This window comes from Panthera tigris, chromosome A3 (assembly GCF_018350195.1).
Source record: "Panthera tigris isolate Pti1 chromosome A3, P.tigris_Pti1_mat1.1, whole genome shotgun sequence".
NCBI lineage: Eukaryota > Metazoa > Chordata > Mammalia > Carnivora > Felidae > Panthera > Panthera tigris.
Genome location: NC_056662.1, coordinates 31,124,434 through 31,141,529, shown reverse-complemented (window position 1 = coordinate 31,141,529; position 17,096 = coordinate 31,124,434). Strand labels below are relative to the sequence as shown.

Below are 17,096 nucleotides of genomic sequence, written 5' to 3'. Positions count from 1 at the left end.
GCCAACAGTGCAAGAGGGTTCCCTTTTCTCCACATCCTTGTCAACACCTGTTGTTTCCTGAGTTGTTCATTTTAGCCATTCTGACAGGTGTGAGGTGGTATCTCATCGTGGTTTTAATTTGTATCTCCCTGATGATCAGTGATGTTGAGCATCTTTTCATGTGTCTGTTAGCCATCTGGATGTCTTCTTTGAAAAAAGTGTCTGTTCATGTTTTTTGCCCATTTCTTCACTAAATTATTTGTATTTTGGGTGTTGAGTTTGGTAAGTTCTTTTTAGATTTTGGATAGTAACCCTTTATCCTATATGTCATTTGCAAATGTCTTCTCCCATTCAGTAGGTTGCCTTCTAATTTTGTTGATTGTTTCCTTTGCTGTGCAGAAGGCTTTTATCTTTAATTTTTTTTCCACATTATTTTTGAGAGAGAAAGAGAGCAAGCGTGAGTAGGGGAGGGGCAGAGAGAGAGAGGGAGACACAGAATCCAAAGCAGCTCCAGGCTTTGAGCTGTCAGTACAGATCCTGAGGCGGGGCTCAAACCCACAAGCTGTGAGATCATGAACTGAGCCAAAGTTGGACGCTGAACCGACTGACCCACCCAGGCGCCTCCAGAAGCCTTTTATCTTGAAGTGCTAGTAGTTCATTATTGCTTTTGTTCTCTTGCCTCTGGAGACATGTGTAGTAAGAAATTGCTGCGGCCAGGGTCGAAGAGATTGTTGCCTGTTTTCTCCTCTAGAGTTTTGATGGTTTCCTGTCTTACATTTAGGTCTTTCATCCATTTTGAATTTATTTTTGTGTATGGTTAAGAAAGTGGTCCAGTTTCATTCTTCTGCATGGTGCCGTCCAGTTTTCTCAGCACCATTTGCTGAAGAGATTGTTTTTTTTCCATTGGATAGTCTTTCCTGCTTTGTTGAAGATTGGTTGGTTATATATTTGTGGGTTTATTTCTGGGTTGTCTCTTCTGTTCCATTGGTCTTTTTTTTTTTTTTTAATAATTTTTTAAAAGTTTATATGTTTTGAGAGACAGCATGAGTGAGGAGGCAGCAAGAGAGAGGAAGACAGAGAATCCCAAGCAGGTTCTGCACTGTCAGTGCAGAGGCCAATGTGGGGCTTGAACCCATGAAACTGTGAGATCATGACCTGAGCTGAACCCAAGAGTCAGACACTTAACCAGCTGAGCCACTCAGGTGCCCCTCTACATGTCTGTTTTTGTGCCAGTACCATACTGTCTTGATGATTACAGCTTTTATAGCTTGAAGTCTGGAATTGTGATGCCTCTAGTTTTGGTTTTCGTTTTCAACATTATTTTGGCTCTTTGGGGCCTTTTTATAATACTTTCTTAAAAGTAATATTTATTACCACAAGGGAGGTGAGGTGAATATCTCTGGGAATACCTGCAGAATACATGGTCTCCCAGCTCTCAGAGTTTCTGTTAACCATCTTTATATTTCAATTCACACATCTCTTTCTCTCCTCTTTGTGCACAGAGCTTTTTTCCTCAAATCTCTCGTCTTTGGTGGGCACTTGTCAGATGTACATGCCACCCCCAGCTCAAATTTAGCATGTCCAGACCTCGTTCGTTACTTGCCTTGTCGAGCCCATTTCCTTACTTATTTAAAGGAGACAGACAAACTTGTTCTTTTTCTAGAGGTCCTCTTTGACACCCAATCTTTGATTTTTTTTTTTTTTTCTCTTTTAAATCACTCACTCTATCCGTCCCTTTTTGTCATCCCTTTTGTCACCCCAGTTGCCAAGATCCTTATACTTGGATTAACACAGTAGCTTCTTGACCTTCCATCTTGAGATTTTTCTAGTGGTGGACTCTCTCTCCTCACCTGCCCAGAAACTGATGTCTCATTAAAACCATGTTGCATTTACATTGGACTTTTGAGACTCCTTTGACCCTGCAAGTTGTTTTCGTCCTCCACCTCCCATTGTGAGCTATGGTTAAGCTGTTTTCATGGCCTCGAGACTTGCAGTACTCCTGCCTGCCTTGGTCTCCAAGGTGGCCTTCCACTCAGGACTTTCCTGCTGACCCCAAATCCCATTTCCACAAATTCATTTCTGACCATTTCAGGCTCTATTGAGCTGTTTTCTCCGAGTGCTCATGCACAGTTTGGGAAATATCTATCATGTCTCTATGATTGACTCGTTGTCCCAATCTGTCCACTGAGATGGCAGATGGCTTCACATATAATCCATTTCCATCTCAGTGCTGAGACTTTTGGCAGTTCAGGAAACTAGCCAAATGGTTGATTTATCCTTTTCTTTTTCAGTACAGATCCTAAATATTCAGTTTACTAAACTGAGAAAAGAGAGGGTTTGCTAGTTAGTACCTTTCATCTTTGTTCTCAAGAGCATACACTTGTCTGGGCATTCATAGCCAAGAACACCAGCTCTGCCCAGCGCCTGGAGCCTGCAGACCCCATACCCAGTTCTGCTTCAGGCACGTTTTAGAAGTTGATCCATAGATGTGGAAGGACTCGGATAGAAACTGGATTAAAAACTTTCAGCCGTGAGGAGAAATCTCTGTTTTATTAGTGGGTGATTTCTGAGAGTCTCTGTCTGGTAATTTTGGTTTACAGACTGTGTGCTATTGACGTCAATGTCCCACTTTTTCGTAACTAAACATGTTATATAAAATGCTGCATTGTTTATAGTTTGATCGGTAGCAACAAGAGAATTAAATATTTACTGGGAAAAGTGGGTACTTTCAAAAACCTATGTAAACACTGATGATGATCACAGAGCTTGCATAAGAAGGTAAGGAAGGAAGATGGTTTCTATGAAACCGTTACTATGAAGGGGTTCCAAGCGCATTAGAACAGCCTCTGGCCTTTTCAGTGGGCTTTGTTTTAAAATCAATGTGTTAGTGTTGGATTACTACCAGCTGTTGATAAATTGCCTAAGTCCTTTGCTGCCTTTCTGTTTGGTATGGAAAAATCTCATCAATAACTTTGTCCCATTCCTTTTAATGATAATTTTTTTTCATACATGTATTTTATTTTAGTTTTGCCATACAAAACTAGAACTTGGCAATTCAATAGTTACAAAGCCCCTCTGGATTTGAGCCCCATGGATAGACCCTGTTAGCTTTATTTAGGTTTCTTGTGCTGGTTCTCAGCTTCTAGGGGAGAGCCCCCAGGTCCCCTTATGACCTTTTAGCTCCTGCTTGTTGTTAGCATGTGGATTTCTGCTTTCGCCTTTCTCACATCTGGCTCCCTCCCTCCTTCTGGTGCTGTGAGTGTGAGAAATTAGGTTATGGCACCTGCTCCCCTCCATCAGAGGGCAGGCTACAGAACTGGTGGTGGAGCATAGTACTACAGCGTTCTGATGTTTGGGCTAAGATACGTGGCCTTGCCTGTGTTGTGTGCATGTGTGCTTGTAAAATCAGTATCACAACATACTCTCTGGATGGAAGTCTGGTCATGATTACCATGGTTGTGTACTCTGCAGTAACTTTTTTCTCTTTTCCTGGTATCCACTTTCTTTAGACCGGTACTGTTCTATACAATTATAATGGGAGTCACATATGTGATTTTTCTAGTAGCTTTAGTAAACAAAGTAAAAAGGCATAGGTAATATTAATTTTAGTAATAGGTTTTATAACTTAATATATTAAAAAATTATCGTTTCACATAATATAAAATTATTAGTAAGATGTGCTTTTTTCCCCCATAGTAAGTCTTTGGAGTTTGATGTGTATTTTATACTTAACAGCACATCTCAGTTGGGCTGCCCACGGTTCAAGGGCTTAGTAGTCCCATGGGGCTGGTGCTCTTGGGTTGGGTGGCTCAAGGCCCACATTGTTTTTATGTACATTAGTGTTTTCAACTTTTAAGCTTTTGGATTTTTGGGTATTTCATAACAACCACTTGTATTCACGGGCTGTGTAATAGCATTTACTCATCATCAAACGATGCTTTTTTAGCTTCCCTTTCTCATTTTTTTCCCTGTCAAATTGAGAGGTTTCCCATTGCCTGGAAAATGGTTCTGAACCGGTTCAATTAATTTGCTTGATAAGGCAGTATTTTCTAGATGTTATTTCATTTATTCCCTGGCTTGAGAAGAAAAAAAAATTTTTTTTAATGTATTTAAAATTTACATATATGTATACAGATTTTTTAAACTAGTTTTCTCTTTTACCCAAGAATCACAAATGTTTTATAGCTTATGATTTTAGATATAATATTAGATTATGATTTTAATAAGTTAATGTTTATGCTTATATACATAAAAATATTAAATATAAATTTTGCATTATATATAAATGTAATTTTAGATTATAATACATTGAAGTTTAGGGTCCAATGAATAGTTCTCATTTCTTTTTTTAAATTTTTAAATTTTTTAAGTTTATTTCTTTCTTTATTTTGAGAGAGAGAGAGCATGAGCAGAAGAAGGGCAAAGAGAATTTCTGCACTCACAGTGAGGAGCCCCCATGTAGGGCTTGAACCCACCAACTGTGAGATCATGACCTGAGTGGAAATCAAGAGTTGGATGCTCAACAGACTGAGCCACCCTGGCATCCCTCTTCTTCTTCTTTTTTTTTTTTTAATTAACTTTTTAATTTTAATTCCAGTGTAGTTACCATATAGTGTTATATTAGTTTCAGGTGTATAGCATAGTGGTTCAATAATTCTGTTCCCTTTTTTAGGGTCCAGTGAATATTACTCAGTGCTCCCCTTTTTTAGGGTCCAGTGAATATTTCTCATTTCTTTTAAAATGAAGAATTTTACCTAGAAACATGTGAAGAAGTGCAGTACAGTACTGTCTTTAGATGACAACAGCCTTTGGAAGTAGCTGAAGAGAATACAGGGCTGTGAGGAAATACAGGAAAATCAGGAGTCCTCCACTCTGAAAGTTTGCAGAAGGTTGGAGTGCCTCCCTTCTGACCACACCTTTTGGTTTCTTTAGTTACTCAGCTGCTGTCAATAAGTCCTTGGAAATGAGGGGCTAAGCATCTCATTACAAGGATTTGAGTGCCTTAATTTCACCTAGTTTGTCTTGCCTGCATATTTATTTTAGTACTGTCCTTAGGCAGTGATTTAAGGTTTAAAAATGAAAATAGGGGTTCCTGGCTGGCTTCATCGATAGAGCATACGATTCTTGATCTTGGGGTTGTTGAGTTCGATCACCACGTTAACTGTAGAGATTACTTTAAAAAACGAAATCTTTAAAATGATACACTGTAGAAAAAGCAAAAATCAAAAAAGAGCAAAAAGTCATCCTATCATCTGGAGGTAATCACAAAATCACCAAACACTGGTGTTTTTCCTGTTTTCCATATGTGTATGTACACACTGTAATGGAAGTGTTCAGTGTGTTTTGTAACCCGCCTTTTCCTCCTTTCAGGGACACGCTCAACACATTATCTTTCATGTCGGTGGGTACTTCTGTTACCAGAATTTTAAGCCCCCACAATATTCTAAGAATGTATCCATAATTTAACCAACCAGTTTAGACATTAGTATTTTCCCCTCCAGTTCTGGATTGTTCTGTGTACTCTTTTAGGTGAATGTTCTCATAATGAAAAATTGAGCCTATTTTAATTATTTTGTTAAATTCCTTATGAATAGAATTATTGGGTCAAAGGCTGTGTGTATTTTTAGAGCTTTTGATGTTGTTAAATGACCATCTAGAAATGTTAAGCCAATTATTATTCCCACCAGCAGTTAATGCAAGTGCCTGCCTATTGAAGGGATGTTAAGCAATTATTCAGTAGTGTTAGGATTTTTTGAATGATTTACAAGCAGTAGATTCTGATTTTATGTATGCTCTTTTATATTTCCATATTTTTTTAAGAAAGCTTATACATGATTATATTCCTGTCAGCAATACAGTGAGAATCACATTAAATGAAAAAATAAAAAGCAAATTTTGACAGTATTTGGAATTCTTACAGTCAAGCAGACTACTTTTAAAAAAATTTTTATTTTATTTATGTTTTTAGTTTTTTGTTTTTTTTTTTGAGAGAGAGAGGGTGAGAGTGAGTGAGGAGGGGACAGAGGGATAGAGCGGGGGGAGAGAATCCCAAGCAGGATCCACACTGTTAGCACAGAGCCTGTTGGGGGGCTCAGACTCACACACCATGAGATCATGACCTGAGCTGAAATCAAGAGTTAGACTCTTGGGGCGCCTGGGTGGCTCAGTCGGTTGAGTGTCTGACTTCAGCTCAGGTCATGATCTCACGGCTTGTGGGTTCGGGCCCCGCGTTGGGCTCTGTGCTGACAGCTCGGACCCTGGAGCCTGCTTCAGATTCTGTGTCTCCCTCTCTCTCTGCGCCCCCACCCCCCACTCGTGCTCTGTCTATCTCTCTCTCAAAAATAAATAAACATTAAAAAAATAAATTAAAAAAAAAAAAGAGACTCTTAAGTGACTGAGCCGCCCAGGTGCCCCCAAGCAGACTATTTTTAAGTGTGTGTGGTTAAGGTGTTCTGAAGCCCAGTTTACCAGAGAACCAGAAGCCTTCCTGACTCGGTGGCTCTCTGGATAAATTTTAGATGTATCCTTTATTCTCTGAAGTTGTATTTTTTGTTAGCCAAAGCTTAGGAACCAAGTAGATTAAGAAAAATGTGGATTTCTCATTGAGTGAGCCCAAGAAGAGCGTACATTTGAATGACGAGGGATACTTGGTATGAATTGTGGTTGTTGCTTTGGAGGGGATGGCAAAGCAAAGTGTGTGATTTGATTTTGATTTTGAGGTGTCTGGGAAGGATTTTCTGAGGAATTGGTGATTTTACCAGAGATCTCAAATGTGAATAGGAATTCCCTGGATGTGCCCTCCTTCCAGATGGAGAGAACAGCGGACGGTGACCTCCAGCCTTCATCTTTACAAAGCCTGCCATTTTCAAGGCCACACCAGTCTGTGGCCCCGCTCTCCCCTTACCTTTGCCATCTACCAACTTCTTAACCGTTCCTAATGTTCCTTGAGAATGTTGCCTCCTGGCTTGCTCCTTTTCTTTCTGCTGTGTCTTCTAACATTGTCTCTGTGTTGTTGGCTCCTCCCACCTCCAATCCAAACCTCACCCTCCCTTCACAGGATCTTTTTTGGAACTTTTATTTCCAGTTACTTCCGCTTTCCTGGGCCTTGTCCTCTCCCAGATGACATGTGTGGAATCTTGAGCTCGAGAGCATCTTCTCTGCACACATCCTGTCCTTCCCTAGGTCTCTCTCATTCTCATCTCCTAGTTCTTGATCCTCAGGCACTCCGGTGCTCTCTGGCTTCCACTTCCCTTCCTCACCCTTTTTACCTGCTGCGGACTCCTCAGGGAGTCATGTGACTGTCCTCTTGCTGACATCTTGGTTTCCTCACTGAATTGTCTGGGTGACTTCCCAGCCTTCCTCAGTGGCACAGTCCTGCTGTTGTAACTTCTCTGTGTTGTTGTTTTGTTTTGTTTTGTTTTGTCCGTCATGCTCTGCTGGAGAGAAAACAGGTATCAGAGTGACTTTTTCTATCACCCATGTCCAAGTTCTGGGCTCAGCCAGACCCTTGACTGTTGTTGTTGTTCCTTATGTCATCTGTTCACTCCTCTAGTTTCATCCTCCACCTGTCCTCTCCACCAGGACTTCTGCTTCTTAGTTCATTAAGAAGTCCTCAGATAAATGATCCCCTCAGCTTCCTGCCCTCCTACCTCCTCGAGTATTGAGAAATAGTAACTATCTGAATACATCTCTGCCCACTTTATTCCATTTCCAGAGGAAATGAGGCAATCCCACTGATGGTCTGTGTGGAGCTGTTGTAACAGATTCTAAGTTTTCCTGCTGTTCTCCTCACAGGAGAACTGTTTCCTGTTCCCTGGTTTATGGGGATAGGTTTGTGTTTTCACAGAAGGTAGGGTCTTAGAAGTGGCGTGAGCCTTGGAGAGGAGCAGGTTAAATGACCTCTTGAGATGATGGAGCTCAAATGTGGCCCAGTCAGGAGTCTGGAATCTCCATTGCCTCTTCAGTGGCCTTGCCTGATTGTAAATGAAAATCCCCCTAAGGGGGAGGTGGGATTGGAGGTGATGAGGACATCAGATGTGTTTGTAATTAAAGAAAAATAGATAATGGATATACATGGAACAAAATTTAAGAGGTACTGAGGACAGTCAAGGAAATTAAGTCTCCCTCCTTGTCTGATTGCCTCTCCCTTCTCAGCAGGCAACTACTTGTACCAGTTTTTATGCGTCTGTTTTGTGTATCCTTTAAGAGTTTGCTTTTTAATTGTGAAATTTCAAATGTAAAAAAAATCAAAGAATGAACACTCATATGCCAGATACTCAGATTTAATAAATCTAAACATGCTGTTTTTGCTTTAGGCCTTCCTTCCTTTCTTCCCTTTTAAAGAAAATAAAACATTTTAGATACTCTGTATTCTTTACTGGTGTCCTCTCCTTCCCTTCTCTCCCAGAGGTAACCCTGCATCGATATTTTCACTTTTGAATTACATGTTTATATACCCATAAACCCACATCACATACAGTATTGACTACATGATTTAAAACCTTAAGTAAGCAATCTCATGTGATACGTGTTCTGTAGTCTGCTCATTCAGGAATGTTTTCAAGGCATGCTGACCTGAGTAGCTAGATAGAGTTCATTTTAACTGCTCTTTTTAAATTCTGTTTAAGTAGCAGAACTTAACTTTTATATTCTGTTGATGTATTGGTTATGTACTGTTAAAAACAGGGTCAAGATGCTGAGAAGTGACATTGCCGGATCATAGTGCACACACCTCTTCAACCTGCTAGCTGCCACCAAATTGTTTTGCCAAGTGTTTGAACCAATTTACATTTCTGGCAAGAGAGTGGGAAAATTTCCTGTTTATCCCCAGTCTTCCCAACAGTTGGTATTATTAAACTCTTTTGTACTGGCCTTATCTGATGGGTGTGGGATGACCTCTCATTAGCAGGGATATGCCACATTGGTTTATCCATTCACTGGCTAAAGGTGAATGATTCCAGGTTTGGGCTACCATAAATAAAGCCATCATATACATTTATGTGCACGTTTTGGATCGAGCAGAAGTTTACATTTACATAATGAACAGGAGTAACATTACTGGGTCATAGGGTAAATGTGTCTTTTAACCTTATAAGGAATGGCCAAACTTTTTCCAAAGTGGTTGTGCCATTTTATGTACTGACCAGGACAGTATGGGAGTCCCAAATGCTCTGTGTCCTGATCAGAACTTGGTGTATCGTCTCAGCAGTTTTCATTTTTGTTTTCTCCGTTCTGATAAGTGTGTCCTATATTTTTTTAACCCAAATAATTAAATTGTAAAAACTGGCTATTTTAAAATGACTTAAAGTAATTGATTTTTGCCCTTCTTGCTCTTTGACGACCCCCCCCCCCCCCCCCCCCACATTCAAAATCCGAGCATTGTGTTAGGAGAACCCAACAGTGATAAGAGGTGGTAGGGTGGAGTGGAGCATTTGCAGGCTGCTGATAGGAAATTTGGTCAGGGTAGTTTTCTTGCTGCTTTCAGCAAAGTTCTCTTAAGTTATGGACTCTTTGATTTACCGGCTGGACTTTTTAGTTTTATTTCTGGAAAATATGTATTAAAACTTTACAGTGAAGAGCGTGGAGTCCCTATTTTAATGACCTCACCCACCTACTTGTGATTTTTTCCCTTTCTCCAGGCGTTGAATAAGATTTGAGAATGCTTGTTCCATTACAAAAAACGGAAGTGCAGAAACCACAGAGGTAGGTCAACACCCTTCTTTTATAGAGCAAAACACGTGAGGCCCACTAGTTAATGACTCTCCTGCACATATGCCACTGTGCTTAGTCTGCAGTGTGGGCTTCTGGATTCCCAGTGAAGTGCTTTCTCCCGCTAATCCTTGTGTTCTGCATGGTGCTGACTAGGCCGTGCTGTGATGTGAATCTTGGGTTTGGAGGATGCAGTCTTTATAATGGATTTACTTTGAGAGCCGGAGAAACTTGATTTTACTTTCAGTGCTGGAGTTCTGGCATGTGCTGTCAGTACACATTCTGAGTCATGCTTTGAGACCATGAACAAGTAGCCTTTAAATGTCAGAGAAGCCAAGCCCATTTATTGAAGTCTTTGATAGTCAAGGTGAACAGTCAATTTACTCATCTCACCCAGATGTTTACCCTTGATCATGAAGCTACCGTTTGAAGGAAAATAACATTCATCTAGGTTTGAAATGTGTACTGATCCATTTCCTTTTGAAAATTTAGTAACTGGGGTTAATTCTAAAATGTGTTGTTTTGCCACATTGTGTCTGTGCCTACGTTTTTTTTTTTTAAAGAGTATAGTTTTGGTAATTCTAATATTACCACATATGAAATAGAAGCTTTTTTTCTGTCACGTAACCTGGCTCCTTTTTTTCTTATTGCTTCACCGTTGCTAGCTTCACCGTTGCTAGCATACTGACTTAGTAACATGGCTCAAGATGGTTCTTGCGGCTAGCGGGAAGGAGAGGACGTACTTCCATGCACATCCCATTGGCCAGAACATAGTCCTGTGGTCACATCTAGCTGCAGGGGAAGCCGGGAGATGTTGCCTGAATTTTGTTGGTTGTGTCCCCAGCTTAAAATCAAGGGGTTTTGAAATAATAAATTGAGTGAGAGAGGACTCTTGTTGGAGACGCCTGGTGGTCTCTGACACTTCTGATGAAATACAGACATTGCACATAGAACAATGCATAGTTGGAAGTAAGTTGTATATAAAATGTATTTTAATTCTGTTTAGCTTTCTGTATGTTTGAAATTTTCCGGAAGTTTATTGAGGCCGTTTTGTATTTTCCAATTTACTTTACCAAGTGCCAGTTGAATGTTGTAACACTAGGGGGTGCTGTAAGTCAGCGCCTTTGCTCTTCGTGTTTCCAGAATTATTTCCCCACCCCAAGTTGGCTCATTACAGAATCAGAGTAGTTTCTGTCCAGTTGATAATCCTAAACTTTCTCTGTTGTTTTACTCCATTTTTCAACATTAAAATGTCAGTATATAACATTTATTTGGAAAAGCAGAAATAACCACCCAGATATAAGGATGTTTTCTCAAAACAGTTCAGATTTTGTCCTTAAAAGGAAAACATAAACCAGAGATTACATTAATCAAATATTTTCAAATGCATAATGATTTCTGAAGAGTTCAACATTTTTTCAGTATTTGTTTTAAGGTTAGCCTTTTAGTTGCTTTGCATATTTTTTTGGTCCTAGATTTACTACACTTACAGGCACTAAGATTTGAACTACTTCTGATTTGTCCCTTAATAATGGGAGGGACATAAAACTTAAAAAATCAGGGGAATGTAAAGAAGAAATACTCAGAATCTTGCTTTACAGAATCGACTAAAGTAATCGTTGTATTGCCACCTCCTTTGCTAGTAAGTATACTTGTGCGTGCATGTATATGATACTTTACAAGGTGAGTAAATCATGAGTTAATGCTAGTGTTTGGGATGTTTTTTCTGTGTTCATTTTTTAAACCAATTTTATTTTTTATTTTTATTTTGAGAGGGGGGAGAGGGAGCGCATGCGCAGAAACAGAGAAGGGTCAGGGAGAGAGAGAGTCTTAAGTAGGCTCCTTGCTTTCAGTGCAGAGCCTGACATGGGGCTCAATCTCAAAAACCATGAGATCATGACCTGAGCCAACATCCAGAGTCAGATGCTTAGCTTAACCTACTGAGCCACCCAGGAGCCCATTCTGTGTTTATTTTGTAATGACCTACCTTTCTGAAGTATTTTATTCTAGGTTTTTAAACTCATTTTCTGAGTTAGACTCATTACCTATAAATCATTACTTTGTCTTTCCATTTCTAGTATTAGAACTTTTTTTTTTTAAGTTTATTATTATGAGAGAGTGCACAAGCGCACAAGAGTTGGGAGAGGGCAGAGGGGGAGAGAGAGAATCCCAAGCAGGCTCCATGCTGTCAGCCAGAGCCCAACTGGGGGAGGGGGAGTTCGATCTCACAAACTGTGAGATTGTGACCTGAGCCAAACTCAAGAGTAGGACGCTTAACCTACTGAGCCACCCCGGCGCCTCTCCAGTGTTAGAACTTTTAAAACCTTTTTTCATATTGTAGGAATTAGGACAGACTTCTATAGTGGAGGCTATCAGACTCCATCTGTTTCTGGCTTTAATGGGTACCACTTGGGGTTTTTCGGAGTGAGTATCACTGGCTGTTGGCATGAGATAGGGATTCTTTTGGAGGACTTGTTTTCTTCTGTGTCGAATGTGCTAAGAGTTATTTGAAAATTGATGATGTTTTATCCAGAGCCTTTTGGGTTTTCATTGGTCTTATAGGCTTTCTTCTTTCTACCTGTTGATGTGAGTTGTGATACTAGGTTTTTTTCCTTTTCGTTGTTAAGTTGGAGATCAAGATGGTACTAGATTTCTAAAATGGTTCACCAGTCTTTTTCTCCTTTTCCAGTGCTCTGCAGCTGAGTAGCATAGGAAGTGACTATTCCTTAGTGCTTGGAGACATTTGCCTGGGAAGCTAATAGGGCCTGTGTATTTTTGAGTGGAAGGTTTCTATCTGCTTTGGCCTTGGGAGGTGTGTTCAAGACCCTTCTTGGATGTATTTATCAAATTTTTTTTTTTCTTATTTTCTAGCTAATTTTTCTTTCTCTAATTTCTTACGCTTTGTGTATGATATTTTATTGCTTATTCTTCCTTTTCGTAAGGGTGTGCTTACAGTTTCAGCTTCACCTTTGACCCAACAGTTATTTTGGAGAAAGGTTGAAAATTTTGAAGTTGTTAGACTTTGTTGGTTAATAATTCTTTTGATCTCTTTGGGCATTATCCTCAGGCAGTGAGGAAAAAATAAATGCTCCTTTTTGTGGGGGTTGAACTTTTCGTTTGCGATGATGGTCAGTTTTCACAAATGCTCTTTAGCCAATGAAATTAGGTTCTGTTTTCTGTGGGGTGCACAGTCTGGTACCTATCATATTTGCTTTATTCATTTTATTGGTCAGGTTTTCTAATTGATAAGAAAACTCACATGGAGATGCAGCCTGTGCCCCTGTCCCTCCACCCTCTTGCACCCATCTTCTTGGAGACAGGTGTGTTTATGAACCTTTTTTATGTCCATGAAGTAATGTTTGGAAATAAAAACTGACATGATGCTTCATTTGTGAATTTTTTACTTTTTACCAATGTGAAGTTTGCCCCATTTATTACTTTTCCCGCATTTATTACTTCCTAGCATGATTTCATTGTGTCTGTTACTTAAAAAATCACGAGGCAGCATTACTGTTGCTTTACTTGTGTGTCACTTTAAGGTATATTGTTGGGTGTTGGTGTTTATTTTCTGGTGCATCTGAGAATAGGTTGAATTTAACTCATTTACAGTTTGGTTTGTGTTTTAGTCTGTAATGTTTCAAATTTTAATGTGGTTTCCTTTAACACACACACACACACACACACACACACACACACACACACACACACACACACACACACCAAACCCCAAAAAACCCACCCCTGTTTCTCCAGTAGTTGTCGCTAAGATCTAATGGTGTTTTAAAACTCCTGCCTGTTTGCAAGATGGGGTTCAGCATTATTTTACTGCCTGTCTTCAGTCTTTATTAATGTAATCTTGCTTGATCTGCTTTATTGTTATTACATTTTTCATATCACCTAGCATATGCTTAGAGAATAATTTGACATTGCATTCAGTCTTATAATTAGGTTTATCTTCATTATTTAGTTTTGCCCTGACCTTGACGGTTGGGGTTGGCATACATGATTAGCAGCCCTGTGTATTAGTGGCCTCCCTGGATTTTGCCTCTTACGTGGTTGGAATAATAAACCTCAACCTCTCAGCCTCCCCCTACCCCCTTTTTCTTAGCCTGCACATATCTGAGGTTGCACTTTTTGGTTTTCCTACATTAAGGGCAGCTTGTGTGGGTATAAAATTCTTTGGGGAAACCTTTTCCTCGGTTCTCTGTCTTCACTTTCTGTTGCCTTCTGGCATTTTCATGCTGCCTTGGAAAATCCTGGGGCTCGTCTTTATCATTGCTATTAAGTAAACCAAATATTTTCTCCTTCTCTCTGGATGTTTCTACACCTTTTTCTTCCTGTAGCTAAATTATTTTGCCAGGATGTGACCAAGTATAGGTTTTTTGTCTCTGATTTTGCATGAATTTGGTGTGCCTTTGTGATCTCTGTACTCAGATTTTTCTCAATCTCAGAGTAGATGGTTTTTATTCTGTATCTTTTTTATATTTTCTATCCCATTGGTTCTTTATAAAAAAAGTTTTATCGAGATGGAATTCACACACGACAAAGTTCTCCCCTTTAGCACATACAGTTCAGTGGCCTCCAGTGAATCAGACTTGCATAACCATCACTTTCAAGTTTGGAACATTTTCTTCATCCCATAAAGAAATCTCAAACTCATTAACAGTCCCTCCCCATTCTTGTCCCCCATCTCCACCCCAGCCCCAGGCAACCACTAATCTACTTTCTGTCTCTCGAGATTTGCCCTGTCTGGACATTTCATGTATACGGGAGCCCTACAACATGACTGGCTTCTTTGTTCTCTTTAAGTCTAGTCAAGGAGCATAGGTTGTTCATGTCTTGGTTTTGCTCTTTGCTTTTGTCCCTCTGTGGTTCTCATCTGTGGACTGTTAACTGCCTTTCTGGACTTCTCCTTGTCTGCCCATGTTTCTTTAGCTTGTCCTCCACCCATTAGTTTTCTGCTACTTCCTCCAGTTTTCACTTGTGCTTGTCGCTTCTTTAACACCCCCAGCTTGTCATCTTTTGGTTCTGTTCCCCTTTTTTTTAAAAAGAAAAAATAACAACTGTTTTGTTTTTTTTTAATTCTTCACTCTTTTGTTCCAAATTGAAATTTTCTTTTGGTTCCTGCAGTTTAACCTTTTTGAGGTGAGAATCTTCATAGAACATCCCAAGGACAGTTCTTGTGTTCAGGGTACAGGGACTGGATTATTTTTTCCGTAGGCTATATACTGGGTCTTCTCTCCCGGTTCACTTTGGAGCGAGGGGCCTTCTGGTCTCCCTGGGCCTGTCACCCCGATGCTTTGGGTGTGTCACGTGTGACCTGTGCTCTGGCGACCTGTGGGGGTGAGTCTCCTGCTCCTGGACACTGCAAGCTCTTGGCTCCCAACCTCCTCCTCAGCTTCTACTGTGGCCTCTCCTCCAGTCAACTGGCATCTTTCTCTTGTGCCCACCACGGACTTCCCTAAGATCGTTCATGGATGAGTCACTCTCAGGCTGCTCTCTAGGTTGTCCTGTCTCCTCCTCTGCCTTTATCACATCTTTCAAGATGTACTCTGCTGCTGGTGGATGCCCCTTCTGCCCGGCTGCTTCTCCTCTGAGCCTGTGGTCCCCGTGTGGTGTTGGGGAGATGGAGGTGGTACTTGCCCTCTCACGGCACATCCCCAGGGGCCCAGAGGCCCACCGCCCAGGCTTCTGGCAGGCCCTGGCCTGGAGTCAGGACCGGAAAGGACAAAGTCTGAGTACGGGTGTGACTCCTTCCGTCTTATGGGTACCAGAGGCACGTGCCTCTGTGTTTCTTCAGGCGCTTCGACTCTCCAGTGGGGCCTCTGCAGCTGGGACCTGCACAGCGGGTACCACACGCAGCCGGGCTCCAGCCCTTGGCTGTCCGTATTGCAGTTACTCGTTGCTTTTCCTATCATTGGAGTGAAGACATCATGCCTTGAAAATGTATTTTTAATCTTTGAAAGTCTTTGACCTTTGAAAACAATTGTTTTGGGGCTCCCAAGGGGGGAAATGAGAAATTACCAGGAAGCAAAATTAATCCCCCCCCTTTCATGGAGCTGAAAGCAGTGTGGGTGGACTTGTTCATCTGAACAGAGTGTTTGGAAAGATAGGTTTTAATTACCCTTGTTTGTATGGGTTTGAGAAATGTAATCCCAGCGACTGGTTGGTTTCCACAATAGAATATCCAGGTGCCACATAGAAACCTGCTACAGACTGAGGGTAAGCAGGCCGAATTAGAAGTGTGCAGTAACCGTTCGTAACCAGGTGGTGGCTGTTGTGTAATACAGATGGATAGCATTTCTGACTAGGTGGTGTGGTTATACAATTTTGGCGAGCCTGTGTGGGTTATAAAAGCTGAAATTCCTTCGGTACCTGAAGCGTCTCAGGCTGAGCATTAGAACGGTCCCAGCCCAGCACAGATGCCAGCAGAGAGTTGGTGGGTGGGATGCTAATGAACGAATGTTTTCGTGGACAGGGTAAGATTTCCTTCTGCAGGTAAGACCATTTCTTGGTACGTGAACTCTGCTTTGGGGGAATTAGCGTCTGTGTCTGTGTCTCTGTCTGCGTGTGCATCTGGGGCTGCAGGGTCCGTTTCCGCACGCACGCATCTGTGACCATGTGCTCCCGTCCATGGCTGTGTGTCTGGTTTTCCGAAGATACACAACTATGTCTGCGTGTGTGTCTGTGGGCGGGTGAGGAGCCTGCAGCTCCAGCTTGCCCAGCTGTGTTACTAGAAAGTCTCCAGCCTGAGTTTCGCAGTGCCGTCTGACAATATTTAAATAACCGAACATTAGCATTTATACAACTCTTAGAAGGCAGTGCTCTTCATTAAACATGTGAGAAAGAGTGACCTTAGAACCCCATCTGCAACAGCTGAAATGTCAGATACGGTGTGTTTCAGGTGCTCGTTTACCTTGTCTGAGTGAGGTCCAGCCCCCAGCCATCCAAGGCTTTGTGTGCCTTTTATGTTTTCTGTTATGCAGAATTTTCGGGGTTCAAGGAAAACTAAGTACACAAACAAAAAGGAGTACAGACTAAACAAACTTCATGGAGAGCTGGAGTCTTTTATAGATGAATACATCAATTTTTTAATCCTTTAAGGTTGGGGGATTATCAAAATGTTAGATTCAGACACTAAAAAAAAAAGCTGTACATCTGTAGCACAGGATTCTAAGTGGTTGCAGTCTCTGTATTGAATGGATATATATATTTTTTTTATGAATTAGGAGGAATATGTTCCTTTGCAGAAAAAAACCTATATATGACATACTCCCAGGCATGAGATGTTTATTGACGGTCAGGGAAAAGGCTCCCATTTATTGAAGGTCAGGGGAAACCTATTATTTTGATCACTGTGTACTTGGGGTTAACCTGGAGAAGAATTACAGCATCTCAGCCCCAGGTAA

The 17,096-nt window shown here is 40.9% G+C and overlaps 1 protein-coding gene across 6 annotated transcripts in view; it reads left to right on the top strand.

The window, feature by feature from the left end:
- The window catches only part of SLC23A2 (solute carrier family 23 member 2), a 133,740-nt gene that overhangs the window by 28,632 nt on the left and 88,012 nt on the right, over positions 1 to 17,096 (top strand). For 4 of the 6 annotated variants that reach the window (XM_042980870.1, XM_042980872.1, XM_042980869.1 and 1 more), the window contains one exon: positions 9,618 to 9,681. The exons of 1 other annotated variant lie outside the window; for it this stretch is intronic. The gene's annotated coding sequence lies outside the window, so the exon portion shown is untranslated. Of the gene's footprint in view, positions 1 to 8,664; positions 8,825 to 9,617; positions 9,682 to 17,096 lie in introns of all 6 variants that reach the window. One more of the 6 variants, XM_042980871.1, reaches the window with a different exon arrangement.